Here is a 21,407-nt window from a genome sequence, read left to right on the forward strand (position 1 = left end):
AAGCATCCCACATCTAGGGCTTCATCTAAGCATGGTAAGTGAAGTCCTATTTTTGCCTCTGGGTAGATGATAAATACAAACATCTTTGTTATCATCTATGGATAAATAATTTAAATGGCATCATTTCAACATTAAATGCACCGAAAATGCAGATCTCATGCCAGGCATTTCTTTGGATAAAGAACAATATGAGGCAAAAGACCTTTTAAAAAAATCACCTTTTTAATCTAAGAAATGCCCAGAAACTTGAGATGTTTCAAATATTACCATTCATCTCCACCCTTTAGTGCTAAGAAGGATTTCTTCATATGAGCATTTATCCTTCTGGAGGTTTTTTTTTGTTGTTGTTTTTAATAACATCATCCTTCTGATGAATAACTAACAGAATCATGGAAAACAAAAATGGCCTAGAACTTCTGATCTCATCACAAACTACTCCCCTCCTCCTCTGTGCACTAGATAAAAAGTGAACAATCAGCCTGCTGTTTGCTCTGTACAGTGAGATTGTTCATGTCTTCATTTGTACCAGATCACAGCATGGAATAGAGAAAAACATGAAAAAAAGATTAAATAAAAAAATTAATATATTATTAAACCACCAACACAGCTATGAGAACTTAAACCCAATCAGATTTTTATGATTCATTTTGTAGTTTTGAGCATATTCAAGTACATTTACCTTATCTGGCTTGAAAAGTACCTCACATTTTTAAGCTTTGCTTTTTGACATGAAAAGCAAGCACTGCATTATCCAACTGCTTTTACACATTTTTGTGAGAGTTTCCTAACTAGTTTCACTTACTGTGAATGTTTAATTTTTAACTCACATGCAGCAAAGGAACTCTAAAACTGTACACCTTGTTACTTTATTTATTGGCTCTCTATACATCTAAACAGCATCTACTTTGTTTACTGGCTAGGAGCTCTTACTACTGCCAGCACTTCAGGAACAATGACTGTAGAAAAGGGAAACATGTTTTTCTACATTGTTTGTCATCTAACAGAACTATAAGGTACACATGTACCAGTTTGAAAACATTCTTAATAGCTGGTAACCTCAAATGGACAAAACAACCTACTCAGCAGCTATTTCATCTGAACTCATAACTTAACCCTTTTCATTCTGGAGTTATTTTGAAGTAATAGTGACCACAAGATTTTCTACAATGCTGATTATTGTTCAAGTATCTCTATCATAATAACACTGAAGAAGCGCATGCTATTTCTAAAGATTACCATTTTTCAGTCCTTACAATGGAAAGAGCTTTGGGGCAAGTGCAAGAGCCCTGAAATCAGAAACAAGATTTACTATCTTGTACAGCATTTTCCAGCTCTTCACATATGTATCTCACAGCACCATTTACATGAACCCAGTAAGATACACAACTTACTTGATTTTAAATACAGATGTAAAAAAAACAAAAAAACAAACAAAAAAATATGCCACTATAATAACATACCAAGCTTCAAGCAGAAAAAGGAATTGCCTCATTTTCCCCATCACTTACAGTGGCATCAAAATCTTTCCTCTCCTAGGGAATTCTGGTGCACCTGCACTAGGTGGTGTGACAAGGATCCCCTTGTCTGTGGGGGATAGCAAAGTGAGAGAGATGCTGCCAGCTAGGCCAGGTGCCATTCACCTGATCCTCTGAGCACACCTCCCTCCTGCTCACCAGCACTGCCAGCAGTGCTGATGGAAGAGAGGCCAGCGTTCTGTTTCAAGTAGGTGAGATTCGGCAGGGGAGCGCACTTGTACCTCCAACATCAGGTCTCAGATGGGTTTCCTAAGCTGTTGTTTATCCTCAAAGCTAGATAAATGTAAAGCACATATTGAAGTCTACAAGTGGATGGCTCCCCTAATTCAACTCATCCACCCTCCTTTCAGACCTGAAAGGCTCACAAAAATATAGAGGGGGAAAAAACTAAATTAAATGGCTACCCTAAGCAATATTCAGATGACCTTCATATTTGAACATGCTGAGTTTGCCTCTGCTGCACTCCTCTTCCTTCTAGAAAGCTGCAGAGCTGAAGCTGCTTATTCACTATGTGAATCATGACAGAAGAACTGGTGAGACCAATAACAACGTGAAATGATAATTTTCATAATCACTGATTTAGAATTATTACATCTTCACTATCACTGACTGCGAACACAAGACACCTACTAACGTCATGTTATTTGTACTGCTGCAGTCAGCTGCCTATCAGGCAGGTGCCACTTCACTGAAGCTACTACATGATTTGAGAGCACTTATTACTGCTCTTGATAGGCAGGGAGGCCAGAGACTGAGCAATATAGAAACAAATAATTCTCACTTTTGATAACAGGCTGATGTGTCAGAGCAGTGGTAATGTCCATTCTTACTCTCCATTATAATTTTCCTTCAGAGGAAAAGACAGATTTCAGCAGACTGGGAAAGTCAACTCAGATTTTACTAAAGAAAAATCATATCACTTCACAGTGAAGATCAGAAGATTTTGAGGATGGGATGATAAAGCCAGAGTGTTTAAAGCTTAGTATCACTTCATTCTGGTTCAGAAACATGCACTGCTTTTTTCTGTTGTTGTTCTTTCAGAAGCTACAAACTTTGAAGTATGAAGCCCCATGGCATGCTAGGAGTCTAAATACTGCCAGGACCACTCACATCAGCTACTGATGGACACCATCCAAATTGTTTCAACCCAGTGGAAAGTTATTTTGGTGAAAAAAGTCACTGAATCAAAGTAACAATAAAGAGTACTTACACCAAAGTCTTGGCACCTAAACCAAAATACACCAATTGATCAATTTCTTAATCACTTTGTGATTAAGAAATAAGCATAAACAGCATAAGCAAACAGTTTATTCACTCACTATATTATGAATGCCCTCCCCACAGAGGCAGGGATAGATGATTTTCTGCAGTAATGTGTGCTTGAACTACAAATACAAACTAAACACCTTCTGCCTGAGCAAGGTGATGACAGTATGTGATGCTGTTTGGAGGAAAAGCTATAGCTGAACTTCTCTGAGCATTTAAAAGAGGTATCACATCATACCAACAGAATTAATAGAATTCCCACAGAACGTAAAAGAAGTTTCAGTGATTTTATCAGACATGAGCTGGCAGGGTAGAGAAGCATATACAAATTACTGCTTTCTCTTTGATTCACAATATTTAGATTGTTATTTCCAGCCCAGGTTAAACAAATTGGTGTTATGATACTATTGTTAGGCTAGATGTATAAACACGCTCATGCACTTTTGGAGGCAGGCCAGCCAGCTCAAACAACAGATTACAAAAGAAACAGCAAAGAGCTACTGCTCAGGTTCACCCACTAGGCTGTTAAGGAGAGGGAAGCAGGGGGTGGGAAGGAAGAAAACAGCGCAGAACAACAGCTGAGCAAAATATTTTGTGAACATGCTATTTTAAGAAGTGTAGAAGGTTTCTTCAAAAAAGGCTCAAGAGTTGGTTTATACTCAGCAAAATACCTCCTGAAGATTTCATACAGGGACAGATACATCAAGCAGTATCAATCAGCGTGCTTCACTCAAGGCAAAATCAACAAAGCACTGGATATAGATTTCTTAGAGTGAAAAAAAAATTAGTGCTCAAAGCACAAATCACTCATCAGCAAAATTTTACTCAGTAGAGAAAACTATTTGTTTTCTTTATGAACAAAGATCTGGATAGTCCAGATGTCCCACTTTGCCACTAATGAGAAGGGCTCAGTCTTACCCCTCTCTCTTCTGCTTAAGCACTTGACCCTAACTTTTCACTTCACCCAACATGTCTCTAAAAAATTACATTAAAAGAAATGATATATTTTTTCTCAATTCAATCAAAGCAGAAATGTTTTGAGACAGGTTATTTAAAGTCTTTTACTGGGGCACTCAATTTACAGATACGGAGTTGAAAGCAAGTATATATGAACCAACAGACATCATGGGGTTTTCAGGTATTATGGATTTTTCAGCTATTACAACCAGCCTATGTAAGCAGAAAAAGAGGTACAACTTTCAAATAAGAAATGCAGAGTAACATACAATCATAAAATTTATCTCCCCAGCTTACCCTCCATCTTAGTGAAGCTGAAGTAATATATCTGTTCCAACAGCCAACAGGGCTGGGGTATCAACCCTGCAAGTTCATTTTTTTAAGTATACTCAGCATGCAGAGAGAAGAAAACCATGTGAAGAAGTAAAGCCAGTAACTCATTCTCTTTGAAAAGGGCCTTTGAAAAGGGCCATAAATTTCCCATTTATGATTTGCTCTCCTCTGTTCATGGCAGACACTCTGGAAAGACTAAGATGGGTTGCAGTCATACCAACAAAGGAGGTGTCTATTTTCATTATCGAAACACTTGCCTTGTTTCAGGAAACACTCCAGTTTATTTTAAATTCCCTTTGGAGGAACAGGTCCTTCAACAGCAAAAATATAGCTGTGTACCAAGGATTTGCTTAGCCCATAAAATAAAAAGTAACTGCAAAGAAGTGCCATTACCTGAGTACCCTCAGGCATCTTGAAAGTCAGGACTCCACCAAGGTCTCCTAATAGGAGAACTTGAGATACTTCAGCTCAACCAGCACACTTGTGAGCAAGTTAAAGTTGGAATGGAAAGCATAATAGTCAAATAATTTACTTCAGTCTACTACACAGGAAGATATACTCAGCTACACAAAAGTAATGCTCTGTTAACAGTTTAAACAGGGGAAAAAAGGCAATAAACAAATTTGTAATCCTTGCCAGTTCATTTATTTCCTTAAGCGTTTAGTTTTTGATGAGACTCAACTTTACTTTGTTATATAAATCATTGGCCTGCCTCTTATTTGCGTATCACTGATATCCAGCGTAGCCTTGAATTTTAGAATCAATGTCATGAGATGATGTCTTCTATCACCAAGTTATGCCATTTTTACTAAACTAGAAAAATTACATGTGAAAACTTGGTTTGTGCTTGCTCTGCTGATCACATTTTACAGAATATTGCTGTGCATAACCCTTCAGTAACTTGTGCAACTTCGTCTAGTTGCTTTTTTTTGTCAAAGACACATGAAAGAGCATTCTTCTTGCAGTGTGAATATTTCCCCAGTTCTTCACATGCTGGAACAGGTTGTTGTTGTGGGCTTTGGTTTCTGGGTTCATTTTTCTGTTGTTTGGGGTTTGGGTTTTTTGGTGTTTTTTGTGGGGTTTTTTTTTGTTATTTTTTGTTTGGTTGGAAGGTTTTCGACACCAGATCCTGAACAGCTCTTACACAAAGATCACTTCCTTGCAGAACTGCTGAATAAATAAACCACATTTGACAGAGTTCAGAAGACACTACATTGCTGGGGCTTCTTGCCAAAACAACAGTGTATCTGGGCTTGTACCACTGGATACACACAGGTGTTATTATTGTCCTATAGTGCCTTCCCTAAGCAACAGAAATAGACCAACTGCTCACAACACACAACGGAAGTTAGAAATGTTTCTATCAATTGCCCCATTCCACCCCCTCCAACACAACACCACCCCCCACCACTCCCCCCCCCCAAAAAAAAAGATGAACTGGGCTATTCTTTAATATAGAAAAATCTGTCTATGCAGCAACAGTAGTTACTGCCAGTCTCAGAATAGTAGCCTTGACATTCCAAAACTGTGTTCTACTAACCCTTTTATTAAAAATACTGTAACAGACCCAGAATTAGTAACATTTGCTTTTCATTTTACCTGCTAGCAAAAACAAGGTTCCAGTAGGGGACTAGTCAAGTATCCTAACTTTCTTTAGGAAGTGTTTTTCAGTGAGCTCATTAGAACAAGTGACCAAGTCAGATAAGAGTTCTGTATACAACCAGTTCTAGCTTGAGCATGTGTTGCCTGCCACGCTAGCTGCGAAGAGGACAGACAAGAGGATGAGGTCTGCCACTTAGACGACACCTCACCCCAGGTCAAGCCAAAGCCAACCTCCAGAAAAAACATAGTTACTTTATAAAAACAGAGCTGAGAAATGCACAATGTCCCTTTGCTACAGGGACCATAAGTTACACAAAACTGAGAAATGCACAATGTCCCTTTGCAACAGGGACCATAAGTTACACAAAGCAGAAACATATCCTTAACAGTAATACTACAGATTTTCACACAGAACAACAAAGCATGGTAAAAACTAAACTACCAGAAGCCTGTCACCAACTTTAAAATAAAATTTTACTTTAAAAATCTTACTTTAAAACACAGAAAGATGGAACATCCTTCACCAGCCTCCAGCTGCTGCGACACTTATCCAGGCAAAAAACCCAGCAAGATCTCCATTTCAGGAGAGCACTACACTTATTTAGCATCAATTCCCAACAGCAATACAACAGAAAGCTCTGCAATCTGGTACACTCAATGAAGGTTTTAATCATCTAATGAGATTACCTCATCCGTGTGTGGTTTCACAATGCAGTCTCAATGGTAGCCCATTATGCCAGTCCCTTGACATGCAGTATCAATCATGCTAATCGACTTACTCTGCTATCACTCCTGCAACTAGAGGACTGCCATGCACAGAAACCAAACCCACGAAGAGTTTCTACCTCACAGGATAAAAAGAAACTGTGAACAAAGTACTGCCACAACAGCACAGACAACATTGCTAGCTCCAATCTCAAAATTAACGTCACTTCTACTTAAACAGGCTTTGAGCCATGTTCCATTTTTGTTTTACATATATTCTCTGCTCAATCATACCAAAGTACAAGAGCTCCCTAATGGGGAACATGAAGTTTATGTATAACAATTTACATATTTACAGTTAATAAATTCCACATTGGAAAAATCATAATGTTTCATAGAACATCAGTAGCTGCCTTTTCTGAAACCCAAGCTTCCCCAGCTATCAAACGGAGCTGACAAAGCACAGCACACTGACTGTTTTACTGTCACCAACATGAAAATGTTATAGTAATTAATGTTGTCCATTTACCAAAGCAAGAAGCATCCAACCTCAAAGTAACAATAAAATTAATTCTATTTGACAGCTGAGGCTAATGAGAAAAATCTAAATATTAAACTAAACCTAGCCTTATTTTCTTTATTGGTTGCAAGGGAAAAACAGCCCTGCTTTCAGATGTCTTCCTAGGTAACACAGGGATCCAGCTGTTGTATACACAGTTAAAAAGGGTAAGCACACTACACAGATGGAAAAACTAACAAATCAAGCCCCTCTAGTATCAATGTTTTATACAAGAGAGATTAAGCAGCCTGTCCAAAGCAGCACAAGAATTGTGAGCAAAAACCTAAGACATAATTGTGAAATTAGCACTGCTTTATCACACTGGCTTTACCTCTTACACTTTTCCCAAAGAACTTGAAAACATTAGTAGTATAACCAGAATTTCAATACATCTTCATTTGATGGAAGAAAAAAAGCATAAGCGCATAAGCACAGGTATTAAACATTTTAGAATACAATTTTTTTTAAAGGCCACACATTATCTAAACTAGACTGTGGTCTCTGAAACAGGCATCCCTAACCCAGAGCACCATCTCTAGTGTATCCTTTTGCCATTAGCTGCTCTCAGTAACATGCAGGAAAGGGAAGTGAAATTAAATAAAGGAGACAAAATGAGTACATAAGGCTGTAATTTTGTCATATTTAGGTTGGAAATATACAGAACCACTTAAAACTTGACACAACCTGTAAACAGCAAGAATCAAAAAATAAAAAACCCAACCAAAAGACCTAAAGCCAAAAACCAAACACACACACAACTGATGAAGCAGCTTTAGGGCTTTACAACCCTACTGCATCTCAATCCACTTCCAGGATACTCATTCAAAATGGGAATGTAAAAAGGGAAAACCAGCACAGCAATCACAGGGGAAAAAAAGTCTTTTGATCTTGTTATCCAAAATTAATTGCCTTGTAAGCCACTGGCTTGGCTGGCCCAGCTGAAGCCAGGATCTGACTTGGGACTCTTGCTTTGCTGAGAAAATACCAGAAAGGTAACCCTGTGCAGTTTGACATTCCAGATGAAACACACCATATTTTAAAAACAACCTATATTTCTCCTCTGCTTTTTCACAAGCATGCTCAACCCAAACAATTCAGTAACTTCAAATTTTTACAGGATATCATATTTGCAAATCCCAAGTGAAGGCAAATAGCTCTCTCCTACAAAGGAGAAAATAGACCTGCATATAACTTACCCTTGCTACCCAAATGCATACTAAGCCTCCAGAATAGAATATGAAACTGAGTCATGCTGATTCTCTCACCCAGACTTGATTACTTTCATACTGAGTTAACGCTTTTGATTTCTCAAACATTCAAATAAATGAAGGACAAGACTATGATCAAGAGTAGTCAGCATGAATTTATGAAAGGAAAATCATGCGTGGCCAACCTGATGAAATGACTGGTTTAAGGATTATGGACGAGGAGTGAATTTTAATTATCTTGACTTCAGGAAGACTTTCAGCACTGCCTCCCATGTCACTCTCATACACAAACCCAGTGAAATATGGGCTAGATAAGTGGACTGAAAGGTGGACTGAAGAGTGGCTGAACTTAACTTCTACACTCACGCTTGCAGTCTGCAGCATGAAGTCCAGGTGGAGGTCAGATAATGGCACACAGTGCACCCTCAGCAAGTTTGCAGACAATAGAAAACAGAGGAGCAACTGATACACCAGAAAGCTGCGCTGGCACTCAGAGGGACCTCAACAAGCTGGAAAAATGGGACAATGAGGACTTCATGAAGTTCAACAAAGGGAAATAAAGTCCTGCACCTGGGAAGAATACCACCAGACATCAGTGCAGGCTGGGGGACAGCCAGCTGGACAGCAGCTTTGTAGGGAAGGCCATGGTAGATAAACTGTCTAGAAATTAGCAATGTGCCTTCATGGCAAAGGCAGCCAATGGCTTCTTAAGCTGAATTACAGACAGCACTGCCAGCATGTCAAGAGAGGTAATCCTTCCTCTCTACTCAGTCTGGTAAGACACATCTAGAACCCTGAGTCCAGTTCCGAGCTCTGCAAGAGAGACATGGACATTCTGGAGAAGATGCAGTGAAAGGCTGGATATATAATTAGGGGGTGGAGCATCTTTTACATGAGAAGAGGGCAGGAAAGCCTGGACTGCTTAGCCTAGAGGATCTTATCCATGCATATAAATACCTGGTGGGTGGAAGTAAAGACAACAGTGTCTGACTCTTCTCAGCTGTGCCCAGTAAGAGAACAAGAGACAATGGGCACAAACTGGAATACAAGAAATTTCATTAAACATAAGAAAAGCCTTTTTACTGTGAGGATAATTGAACACTGGAGGAGGATACCTAGAGAGGTCTCTATCCCTGGAGGTGCTCAAAACCCAAATGGACATGGTGCTGCGCAACTGCCTTTGTTCTAACAAGGGAACTGAAGTACATCTCCAGAAGTGCCTTCCACTCCCAGTAATTCTGTGAACATATAATCAATGAATTAACTGTCAAACACTATTTGTTGACTGAAGTTTCATATTTACCACAAACACACAAACCAAAGGACAGTTTGCATAAGCAAAGACCTACAAACCCCTTCCCATTTGAAATACCATCTACTGAGCAAGAGCTTTCTGGAAACAATAAATTCACTTGCTGTTTATAAAGGAACTTTCAATGGTCTGTGAGACACCCCAAACAGGGTATACAGCTGAAACAAGCTGCTACACAAACTGATCTCTCCCTATTTGGGGGTTAAACTGTTAATAGAGTTTAAGAAATGCACAAAATCAAAACTCCCTAGATACAAATCAGCATTGCTTCTGTCTAATGTCTATTTGACACTATTCTGTCAAAATAACTGTGCTTATAAAAAGGAGACAAGACAGAGGAGGGAAAATACATTTGTCTTAGCTTCAAACAGAAGTAAGAGTAGGGCAAAAAAATAAATACCTAATAATGTTTTACTCCATCTAAAGTATCAAATGCTGACATTAAAAGTGGCATTATTATTCTGCCACTAGCATAGCACTGAGATCTACCTAGAAAGATCAACATAGTCTCTGTAATCATGGGACACTGGCAATGCACAAGTGTCTGTTTTTAAACTTCTACACTTTTAATAGACTAAAATATTGAATTCTCTTTCACCCAGCAACTTTACATAGCTTCCAAATTTGAACAATATTCTGTAAGTCCGCTAACAGCCTTCTGAAACCAAGATGTTTCTTTCCAATCCCCACAAAAAGTTAGCCTTGCCTTCTTTCAGAGGGGGAGAGGGGGAGGGGAAAAGGGGAGGACGGGGAAGGACATCTTCCTTAAACAAACCAATAATTATCTCATTTTCATTCCTTTTCTCACACACAGTCAGCTTACGACAGATATCCAGGACAAAAACTCATTAACGCAACCAGTTAAAACATGATTTAACTAAGACAATACTATAATGGGAGATGTTAGGCAACCTAAAACTTTGAAATTCATTGGTTGGTCTATCTGTAATGATTCCTGATGTTATTATGTTAGTTTCCATAGGGTTCCAAAATACTAATTAAATGAAAAGTCAAAAAAGGATGAGTTGCACTCTCAGTGTGGAAAAGAATACTAAAGAGAGATCAACTTCATATGAAGTTTGTTTTACCATGCATCCCAAGTTTGCTTAATGTCTCTGTTTGATGTTCTATAAAATTGTCATTTAGATTAAAGCAATTCTAAGTCCAGGTAGAAGATTCACATAAAGCTTACAGAAGCTGCATTAGGATGCAAGAATTCATTTCTAATAGTAGAGTGCAGACTTCATTGTGTTTCTCTCACTCATTTATCAGTCCTCCATTATTTTCCCACAACTGTGTTTGCTATTCACAACAGAAAGGCACATAAGCAAGTACACTATACTGCGGACTAAACCCAGTCTGAGCATCATACAGATATCCCAGTACTTGTTCATAAAGGCAAAACACCAGTGAATCACCAGGAGTGCTCAGAGGATAAAAAAGGAAAAGAAAAATATGTTGACCTGCAAAAAATTTTTTTTTTTTTTTTAACATACATCAAGCCATCATTCACCTTTCTGCTACTTCTCTTTGAGGGTTTGGAAGGCTGGGGGGGATGGGGAAGAGAATTCACTTGTGTGGGTGACATCATTCAGAACAGACTAAGACTAAACTAAGAAATAGTCTTCTTTCTAGTAGAAACTAAGTAACAGATTCATTCCATTCCTGAATTTGCTTATTTTTATTGATCTCTTGGTTCCTAAAATACTTTTCCAAGTGCATGGTATTCTATAAGCACATTAAAACTGTACAAGCACATAAGCAAACAGTGAATTGAAAACAGTGAAAAACAGGAAGGAACTGATTTGCAGCACGGGATGAGCAGGAAACAGGGATTTGTGAACTGCAGTTTTACAAAAAATTAAAAAAAAAACAATTACTGCCATATATCAACAAATTATTATCTCAAGCTTGGCATATAAGACTGTAATGATGCTTGATGTCTGACAGTCATTTGGGGTCATAAAAACATGGTATTTCTGACACACTTCTTGTTGGTCAGAACCTACAGATTGCTCCACTTCTAACTAAGGCATTGCAATAGGTACGAATGTTGAAAGAAGGTTTTAAGAAATATCTTCCCACCTGACAGTAATTTCTTTCTGACTCCATTATGATGAAGCAGAGTGTGAAGCTGTACTGGAACTTACACCCACAGAAAACTTTAAAGATGAGAAAATGCTTCTGGAGATGGACATTTGACCACATTACGTATGGGACAGGGATTGTTTGGGTGTTTTTGTAATTTTGCATATTTAAAAGAGCCTGTCCTGGGAAAATGCAGGTGCTCCTTAGGCCAGCATGCTTTCAAACCTCACCTACAGGATTTGCAATGGATACAGCTCAGAACCACAAACCTCAACATATATGCTGTACGGCACCTCCAAGACCACGGCTGTAAAAAGGCATATCTCAGCCTGCCCTTGCAGTTCCTGTCTAGTATACACAAAAAACTAAGTGAACAGCACTAGACAAGATACACACACACATACATAAATATATATATATAGGCTAATAAACATACCATATTTGAACAGCTCAGAGCAAGGAAGCCTGATCACTACTTCTGATATTATCCCCCAACCAAGTCTCTCAGACAGGCAAGCAGTGAACAACCATTATCAGGGGACAGACCATCTGAAGAGTAACAAGCTTCAGGGCATTGTCTTACTAATAGTTAAAATAAAAAGCTGGCCTAGACAAGTCTTCAGAGGCAGCAGAGCTCCGGCAGAATGAACCATAGACCTAAGATGTTGCTAACAAGCAACCTGCGATATCTTCTAATCTCTGTAGTACAGATTCAGGTCTGAAAATAAGGATAGCATCTTTTTTTGGACTCTGCCTCCTGCCCCTAATTTCTGTTATACATTATTACATACAGAGATATGGTATGCATACATCAGAAACAACAAGATTTACAATTATAAATTACCAACATTTGGTAAGACAGTGATTTCAACCATTGTTCCAAGACTACCAAGCAGTTGTTCATTAACATATGAATTGAAACTACATAAGATTTTATGGTATAAATTTATAGTCAGAAAGCAAAACAGAAGAGTCTCATTAATGTAACTTGATTAAAAGCACGCTTGAAATATTTCCATGAGTTACAGTGGGTTTTGTGGAAGACAGCAAAGTACTAAGTCATGTAGGCACGAAACAAGAGAGAAGACATATGCATTGGTAAGCTGTTCCAGGTGCAAATTATCATGAAAGAAACAGACCTGCAAGAAGAGGGGAAAACTGATTACTCAGCCCCAGATGACCTGATGAAATAACTTAGCATTACCAAGTAGTATTACCATGGGGGATTTGTGCAAAGCCCTGCCTACACAAGACCAGTTTTGTGCCCTCTCCTGCTCTGGAGGGAAATGTGCTGCAGCACACACCTTACCACCCACTAAACATACTGCAAGGGCCACAGTTTTCAGAGGCCATCTGTAGGAAAGCTCTCTGTATAGATAGCATGTGGCTATATCTTTGATGACGATTCTGTCTCAAGAGCAAAACCAAGTGCTATTTATTTATACTTGATCAGAGGCACATCTTAAGATCATAAACAACTCTTGCTCATCCTTGAAGAATCTCCCGACAGCTGTGCATGGGTGCACATGTACTTGCAAACATGTATTTTGAAAGGAGAGGGAGAACAATAATTGATTTCCTTCAACTGTAATGTCCTGTTATTTTTCTGAGGTGATCTAGAGAATTATTACAATCCCAGATGCTTACAAGGGGAAAGAGAAACTGTAGTAACTCTGCATAGGATGAGACAGTTCACTGCCTAAGCAGATTATTGTAAATGAAAATTCAAAGCTTTGCTGCTTTTTCTATATGGGCTCTCTGTTCAAAATCCTGGAATTGAAAGCTGTAGGACATTAACAAGCATACATTTGAGTGAGTTTCCAGCCACTTCAAGTGTGTATGAGGCAACAAACTTATACAAAGTATTTTTAGACTTCCTGCAATCAACTGTCCTCCCGGCATTGCTCAATATGACGCACAGTTGTCTGAGTTAGGCAGTTGTGCTAACATACACTCTAATTTTAAAGTTTCATTTCTGTGTTTTCCATAAAATAAGTACTGTCAAATTTGCTCATGCAAGAAACTGAATCACAAGTGATTAAGGGTCATCTAAGCTAAACCATATTGTGTAAATGCTTATTAAATTATACTTATAAAAAGTAATTCGTTTTATCTACATAAGATAATTGTGTAAACTGAACAAAACACTAGTAATGACTGGGTGTGTATAGAAAAAGAAGTGGCTAAATTCTGCACAGTAAGTTTTACAATTACAGTCACACAAGCCTAAGCTTAGTCCTGCTTGGAGATAGCACAAGTCCTTTGTAAAGGAAAATAAAGAAGAACATGTTACCTCAACTTTACAGATCTGGCAAGACAGAATGGCTGAACTCTTTAAGACTGGTCCTATTTCCTGGCATGGTTCAGAAAATATTCAACAGTTGAATTGCAAGAGCCAGGAAACAGGGTGATGGTTTGTATCATCTAGGCATCTCATGTGTCCAAGAAAGGATCAAGTTATAGCTTTATCAGTGCACAGATGACAAGCCAGACAGAACTATTCCAATACAAGACAGTCTTGAAAGAAAATAACCATGGACAGGGTGATTACTAGAACAACCTAATTATCCAGCAGAACTGAGTAACAAATCACTACATGATGCAGTTCTAGACTATACACTATTATAATAAATACTGTCATTAACCATGATTATGCATTATCTGTAATGAAGAAGCTTCAAATGAAGGATCTTGCAAATTAGCTGTGTCCTACATCTCAGAGCCAACAAAGGAATCTTAGAAGTCTTCTGCTACCAACTTGTAAAAGTGGGTGAATAGATTGGTCCAGTAAGATGCTGACGACACTTCTACTAAGAAAACAAGAAGCCATCAAGATGTGGTACTGTGACTTTAAATTGTTACTGATGTGTTTCTTTTGGACTATGACTGCTCTTGGAGTACTTTAGCACTGTGACTATCATTTACAGAAGAAACTGACTGCTACTTTTGGCAACTGCCCCCATTGTTCATCCCCTCAGTATTTTAATACTAATGGTAGTAAAAAGTCATAGAAAAATTTATCACACTCTCCCAACTATTCAGGAAGACAAAGGCAAGTTTCATGGACTAAAGCTGATACAGACTTTAGTAAACCACCTTTGATTAAAGGCCCAGCTGAAACTGCAATGCAAAAAGAGTACTTAAAGAGTAAGTTTTCACAGTAGTGTGCCATTAGAAAGAAATTTGAATTCTTTCTGAAGAATGGAATCAAAATTATCCCAGTTTCCTGTCAATAAAGATGACTGTTTTCCTCAGACTAAATGATAAGAGACAAAGAATTTAAAAGAAGGAAACAGTCCAAGAGGAATGTCCTCTAAAAATGGTGAATAACTAATCAAAACTATCAGAATTACACTCAGCGATTCAGTGCTGCTGAGGCTTACTACAGTATGTGCTAGTGACAGTAGAGCACCACATTCCTTTTTTTCAGTTACAATCTTGGTCTTGGATAAAACCAAGAATGCTTCAAGGAGTTAAAACTTAAACCACATACAAAAGGATCCCTTTTTTAGCAAGCACAGAAAATACTTCTTGCTATGATAAAAGGGTTGGACTAACTGTGGAAGTCTGGGTGGGGTTTATTTGCCATTTGAGTTTCTAGAACCCCTCTCAGTTCTGTGCAGTACAACCAGCAGTTCCACAAATAGCTTATCCAAAAACAAGCTTTAATAACTTGAACAAGTTTATACATTTGGGAAAGTGTTGACAACTCTTCAATGGGCAACACACATGCAAAAACATTCAAGCAACTGTTTTATACACTGTTCATTCCTTTTTGCGTCACATGCAAGGAATTTTTCTCAAGTATTTTCTGAATGCAAGACTATTCATGCTATCACCTGCAGGTCCAAAAGGAGCATGGCAATTTCAAAGAGATTCTGCCCATACCTGTGAACTCTAAAATTTTGGTTATAGGCTATTGCTTCTACCACAGGTATGCCACACTGGCTTTGGGTATACGTGCATATCAATAAAGAAAAGGTGACACAGAGTCCAAACTCTTACACTTGGATAGATACTTCTCAGCTGTCATGGTATTAGCCAATTGGCCTAATTTCTCTACAAAACACATATCTTACTTACAAGGGATGCATTACGAAAGATGGAACCTACCCTGTCACTGCAATGCTGTTAATATGGAATAAAACCAGGTTTGTAGATCAAGCAACTGAGTCAACACGTAGAGAAAGCACTGGTTCCTAAGGAGAAGACACTAACTCCCGTCATGCATCATGTTTCCTTTGTCTTTAGATATTTCAATAGGAAGAAATATTTCAATAGGAATGATGTGGTTTAAGTGTTTTTACAGGAAATTATAATCAGAGAGGTACAAATAATAAAGAACTATGGATAAGAGCAGAATATAAACAGAAATTTCTGTTGATGACAAATCCATATTGATGTGAAGCAATGAGCCTGGTATTTATGCCAAGAGTACACAGACTATTCATAATAAAGATCACGGAATACTCCTGGTACTCACAATAACGATTATATTGTATATTTATGCACACAAATGAGAAGCATGCACACAGAAAAGGTTTAAAACCACAAAAGAGCTCAAACACTCAGTTTTATGCTATCTAGCTTGACAAACAGAGAACATGAAATGCCTTGCCATCTCCCCAGACTCCTCTGCTTTGCCATTTAATATTCTGTATTGCTTTTTATTAAGCATACAGAAAGACTAAGTCACATTGAAATAAATGACTGGAAACTATTTCACTTCTCTCTACAGCTATTCTCCTATTACAATCAGATCCTGACAAGTTAATAAGAAAGCCTAGTTGTATTTCATACGGACTGTAACAGAGACCTGATACTCAGAACAATACTTCTCAAATTATTCTCCTATGCTTTTAACTGGATAGTTAAAATGCTGCCAGAGAAAAGCGTGTGTTCAAGCGTTCTAGGGAAGAAGTTCGTTCTTCACAAGGAGAAAGACAAAGTGTGTAGGGTATCTCCAAACACACTTTCCTTCCTCTTTTCTCTCACAGTTTTTCTTAAAAGCATTGAGTCAGACACTTGCCAGATACATTTTTCCAACAGCCTTGATAAACTGGTAGCCACAGATTTAAACACAAACACAAATCACTGCAGTATCACAAAAGTTTTTTAAAAAAAGTATTTTACTAGCAAAAACTCTATTTCAACTGTTTATCAGGCTTTTCAGATAGTCAGGAGAACCTAGGTTGTTAACAAACCCCCAGAAGGATTTTTTTTCCCCTCCAAGCTGAAAGCTCTAAGGAAGCATAACTTATTGGGGTTTTTCATTAGCCTTCTGTGGTATGTTTTCAGACATTCTCTCTTTTATTATTGTAGTTCTTGAGGAGAGTTCATAAAAAAGTTACAAGGAACTGTTTTCTATAAAAGTTGACCAACATAATTTCAGGCAAAAGCATATTAAACACCACAGTAAACCTATGTTTGGAGTCTCTTCACATTCAAGTAAAAAGTCACTGAGATTACAAGCAAAAAGAAACATCAAGTTCTAGGCTTCTGAATTTGGTTTCTTAAATTATGACAGAAAATCCCTGTCAATATTACTTCAGTTTACAAATTATTTTTTCATCAGTTAGTAACCTCTGCAATATTTTGGGTAAAAGGCTTGACTGCAAAAGCTTGACTTTTTCCAAAAAGAAAAGGTAAATACAAAAGTTGTCATGACGTTGCTACTCATGAGAGTTACTCTTTCTATTTATCATACCAGTAACTGTGATATGCAAAGAACCCCTGCTATAGTTTTAAAGAAAAATCTGGCTTGTATGATATGCTTATAGCTGCACACCTGCCCTTTTGTTACACAGAGATAGTCTGCCGACCTTAAAAGCCAAGTCTGTTGAATGAGACTTTCATCAATGAAACGCGGTTGCTTAATGACTTTATGGAGACAGACCATTAGCTTACAAAACAGCGTCAGTTTGTCTAACCAGAAAGAAAGTAAAATTATCCCGGTGGGATAGAAAGGGAGGCTACTAAGAAGAAAGGAAATGTCAGGCGCACGAGCAGAGTTTGGATACGCCGAAGAAGGCAGGACAGAAAGACAAGACATACCTTTCCGTTGGCGCTGCCCCTCTCTCTATCTCTGACTCACATCACCGGTCTGCGCATTAGAGTGGTCTTCACAGAAGCTGCACATACAGCACAGGTTGGCCCGCAGCCAACTGAGTGACTTCAACTGCTCCATATTAATACAGCCACAGAAGCAATAGGCAGGAGATAGAGAGAGAAAATGGAGGGGGTTGCACCCTTTGCTCAGCCACCACCACTGCCAGGAGGCAGCTGAGCACAAAACCAGCTCACTCAGGTGGGACCAGCACCTGAAGCATTATCAATGCCAGCACCTGCTGTGCCACCTAACACAGGACACAATTTGGTTCAAAACAACAAAACCAGACACATCCTGCTCTCCCTGCTGAGTAGCTGTGACTACACCAAGGTATTTACAAGGCAACCAGACCCAGCCTTATCAGCCTCACCACAGTAGTAAGCACATCAAGGGGCACCCACCACAGGATTGAGCACCTCTACATAGACACTTGATGAGCAGAGCTTCATGGTTAAGGGTAAGATTAAAGAGACTGATTTTTTAAAAGGCCTTGAAAGTTTCGAAGAGTGATAAAATGCACTAAATTCCTGCACTAAATTATCTTGCACATTCTGAGCTATTTCCTGATACACGAGCTGTTCAGTCAAAAACTTAAAGGTCAAATTTGCATCAATAGCCTCGCCAAGAAGTTTTCTGCAGAGAAAAGAGAGGAGGAGGACAGACCAGAGAAGCAGACATGACAATAAGAAAACAGTATCTATATTTTACATAAGATGGAAGTCACACAGAGTACAGAATCAACCTGAAGAGGCAAGTTATTAGTCTTGTTTTAACCAATATTTTTTCTCTTAAGTCTTTCCAAGTAGCGATATTTATTCTATTCTCCAGTGCTACTCAGAAAGCCTTCTTTCTTTAAAAAGAGAGGAGGGGTATTACTGACTGTCTCACTTTTAATCCTTCCTCACACTCCCACACAGAGAATCTTTTTTTCCTTAAGGACACTTCACAAGTACTTCATTATGTTAGATTTTTTTTTCCTCAGTGTATATATAAACCAGCTACTCGCCATTTTTAACTCATTCAAGCTGTAGCCAAGCATCTTGCCACAGAAATTTAAAACTAGACACATTGCTGTTAAGAGAAAAATCTCTGAATGCACAGGTTATAATAATATGCTTAAGTAAGCAAACACTTGGAAATGCCAAATGCAATTTATTACCTATGTCACTTGCAAATTTCTAGTGAGCCCACATAGGGTATATTTGGTGTTTAGTGGGTTGTTACGTTTCTTTCTAATGAAGGAAAAATGGAAGCACCTGTATCTTCTAGAACCAGCACATACCAATAAGCAAACTGAAAATCTTAATTATCCAAACCTGTCTAGTTTACAATTAATCAAGCATGCACAACATTAAAACATCCCACATTCAACCAGCTGGTGTTTTAGTGAGATCATATTCATACTAAAGCTGATATGCTACCACATTCAGATGGGGAAGGAAAAAATATAAAAGTACAGCCACACGCATGCCTAATTTTCACACCTGATACTGTCAATAAAGTCCTTCAATGGAAGGACTCAAAATGGAAAACCCTGACTCTTAATACGACCTGGCACTGCGATTTGCAAAGTAAACAGAACAGCATTTAAAGCTGTTACAGCTTAATACTAGTTTGGGAATGACCAAACAATACTGAGCCATGCACAACTAGTATCTAAGAAGGAAGACTTCTCAGTAGTACAGTTTCCAGGCTGCCAATCTATGCCCCTCAGCTTCTCCACCTCAGAAAAGATGCAAGGTAAGAAACAGCATTACTTACACCTCTCATACACCAGTGCAGCTGTGCTGCCTGGTACGCAAGGCACAAAAAGCCTTAACTGCATTCAGTCCTTATCTCCCCACTACAGCAGTAGAAGATGACTAAGAACCCAGCACCTTTTCACAACTTGCTTCAGCATTCCCCTCTAAGGTCACTATTTACCCCTGGGGACACAGATTTAACAAAAAAAAACAAAAACAAAAACAAACCCAATCCTGTTAACCATCAGGTGCTGTGATCTACCAGAAAGTATCACTGAAATTCCCCAAGCAAACAGATTCAGCCCAGCTGACAGCAAGTGTAGGTCTGAATGACATATTAAAAAGCAATCAGGCTGATTACATTATGCATCAAAACATGGTTAAGTGGTGCAGTTTTGCTGCAACATTAAAAGAACATCTGATCTTCCTCTGAAGAAATACAGTTTAATTGTCAAGATACAGGCAAGGGAAAAAATAAAAAATAGAATGAAAGAAATGGAAGAAACAGTTTTTCTTCAGTAGTTTCTGGATTATAAGGCTAAGGCTTCTCATGCCAAGTGAAAGCTTTATAGAAGCAAAGGGCGAATTTAGTGTCCTTGCCTTAAGCAGAGGGAAGAGACTGTAACATTACAAAGTTCTCCTATTCCTTTTGGGGTTTTTTGTTTGTTTTCTTAGGTGCAAGTTATTCCCACCACTCCCTTCTCACCAGGTGTAGGTTCACTTCCAAAGCTCCCACCTCTCGTCTCAAGCACAGCCTTTCTGCTGTTGCAGGCCAGCTACTGTTTCCAAGTTTCTATACTCAAAACCCAAAAACAAGAACAAAAGTTTCTGTCTGAAAAAGAAACATTCATCAAGTCAAGAAAAGAGGAATCCAGCGGAGATGAGCAACAGTAGAGAAAGAAGTCCGTCTGCCTGTCTTGTTCAACAAAAAACATTTTTTCTTAACATGTCATTCAACGAGGCAGCAAAGAGCTCCATTGTAGATGTGCTAAATTTCTGCTGCAGCAAAAAATACATACATGCACATTCCCCCATAGCAACTACAAACTCTGGGTGGTGACAGACTTCTAGAGGAACAACTTTGCCGCAGAAAAGGGAGGAGAAGCTTAGGAAGAAAGGATGCTGACAGAACTTCGTCTGCCTTTAGAAATGCAAAGGCTGCACTCAACCCAAATAAGCTTTTGAGCCCTTGTAAGTTCAACAAAGCACCTAACAAAGCAGCATCTGCTGGAGATAACAGCCAACCACCACTGTTCCTCAGCAGTAGCGACAATCCCCACAAAATGCTGTAGAAGACCTTAGCTCTTGCTTACCCAATTTGACAACACTGCGTAGCGATTTCCAACAGGAACTCTCCTACTATTTCTAACAGAAAACTTTCCACTTCAAGTTTCCTCCAAGTTTTGGATGTTTGACTCAGGGAAACAGTATTAGCTGAAGTCAAAACAGCTGCAGAGACACACACCAGTTTACACACTTCTGTATGCCTTTGCTTTAGTACTTTTAACTTGGTATGGCTTTTTTCTTTGAAGGCCTAGAGAAACTTACATTGTAATATTGTGAATGTTAAATTTATGCTTGGATTCAACACAGGGTAAACATCAATTAGCAATATAAAAGCATGTTTTGTGGGACCACCACAAGTCCACCTGGGAACCTCACAAAGCTCCAGAACCATACTTCTGAGGCTCCACTACTGTAGCACAGGGGACAAGTGAAGTGGTCCTCATGTGATTTGCAGCCACATGTTAAACAGTACATCAGTCATGGCATCTGGATCAACAAACATTTAATAGTTCACAGCCTACTTTTAGAATTAAGTTGTTGCTGGGTTTTTTGCCCATTTTTAACCCAAAAGGGGTTTGCTGATTCCACTGATGAAGAGTAAAGAAGAGTCCCAGGACCAAGGCACTCTCTCATAAGCACTGCCAATTCCAAAATGCAGATTTTCCACAGGCAGCCAAGAAAATACAAGAGGAACAAAACAGATA

At 38.6% G+C, this 21,407-nt stretch overlaps 1 protein-coding gene across 10 annotated transcripts in view; it reads right to left on the reverse strand.

Moving 5' to 3' along the window:
* Window positions 1-21,407, reverse strand: part of GAB1 (GRB2 associated binding protein 1) — a 101,705-nt gene that overhangs the window by 57,065 nt on the left and 23,233 nt on the right. Inside the window, exon 1 of one of the 10 annotated variants that reach the window (XM_061441752.1) lies at window positions 17,620-17,907. The exons of 8 other annotated variants lie outside the window; for them this stretch is intronic. The gene's annotated coding sequence lies outside the window, so the exon portion shown is untranslated. Of the gene's footprint in view, window positions 1-15,678; window positions 15,821-17,619; window positions 17,908-21,407 lie in introns of those variants that run through there. One more of the 10 variants, XM_061441743.1, reaches the window with a different exon arrangement.

The sequence above is a fragment of the Pezoporus flaviventris genome, unplaced genomic scaffold (assembly GCF_033815535.1).
Source record: "Pezoporus flaviventris isolate CSIRO_AGI_PZ_B2104156 unplaced genomic scaffold, CSIRO_AGI_Pfla_v1 ptg000002l, whole genome shotgun sequence".
NCBI classification, from domain to species: domain Eukaryota; kingdom Metazoa; phylum Chordata; class Aves; order Psittaciformes; family Psittacidae; genus Pezoporus; species Pezoporus flaviventris.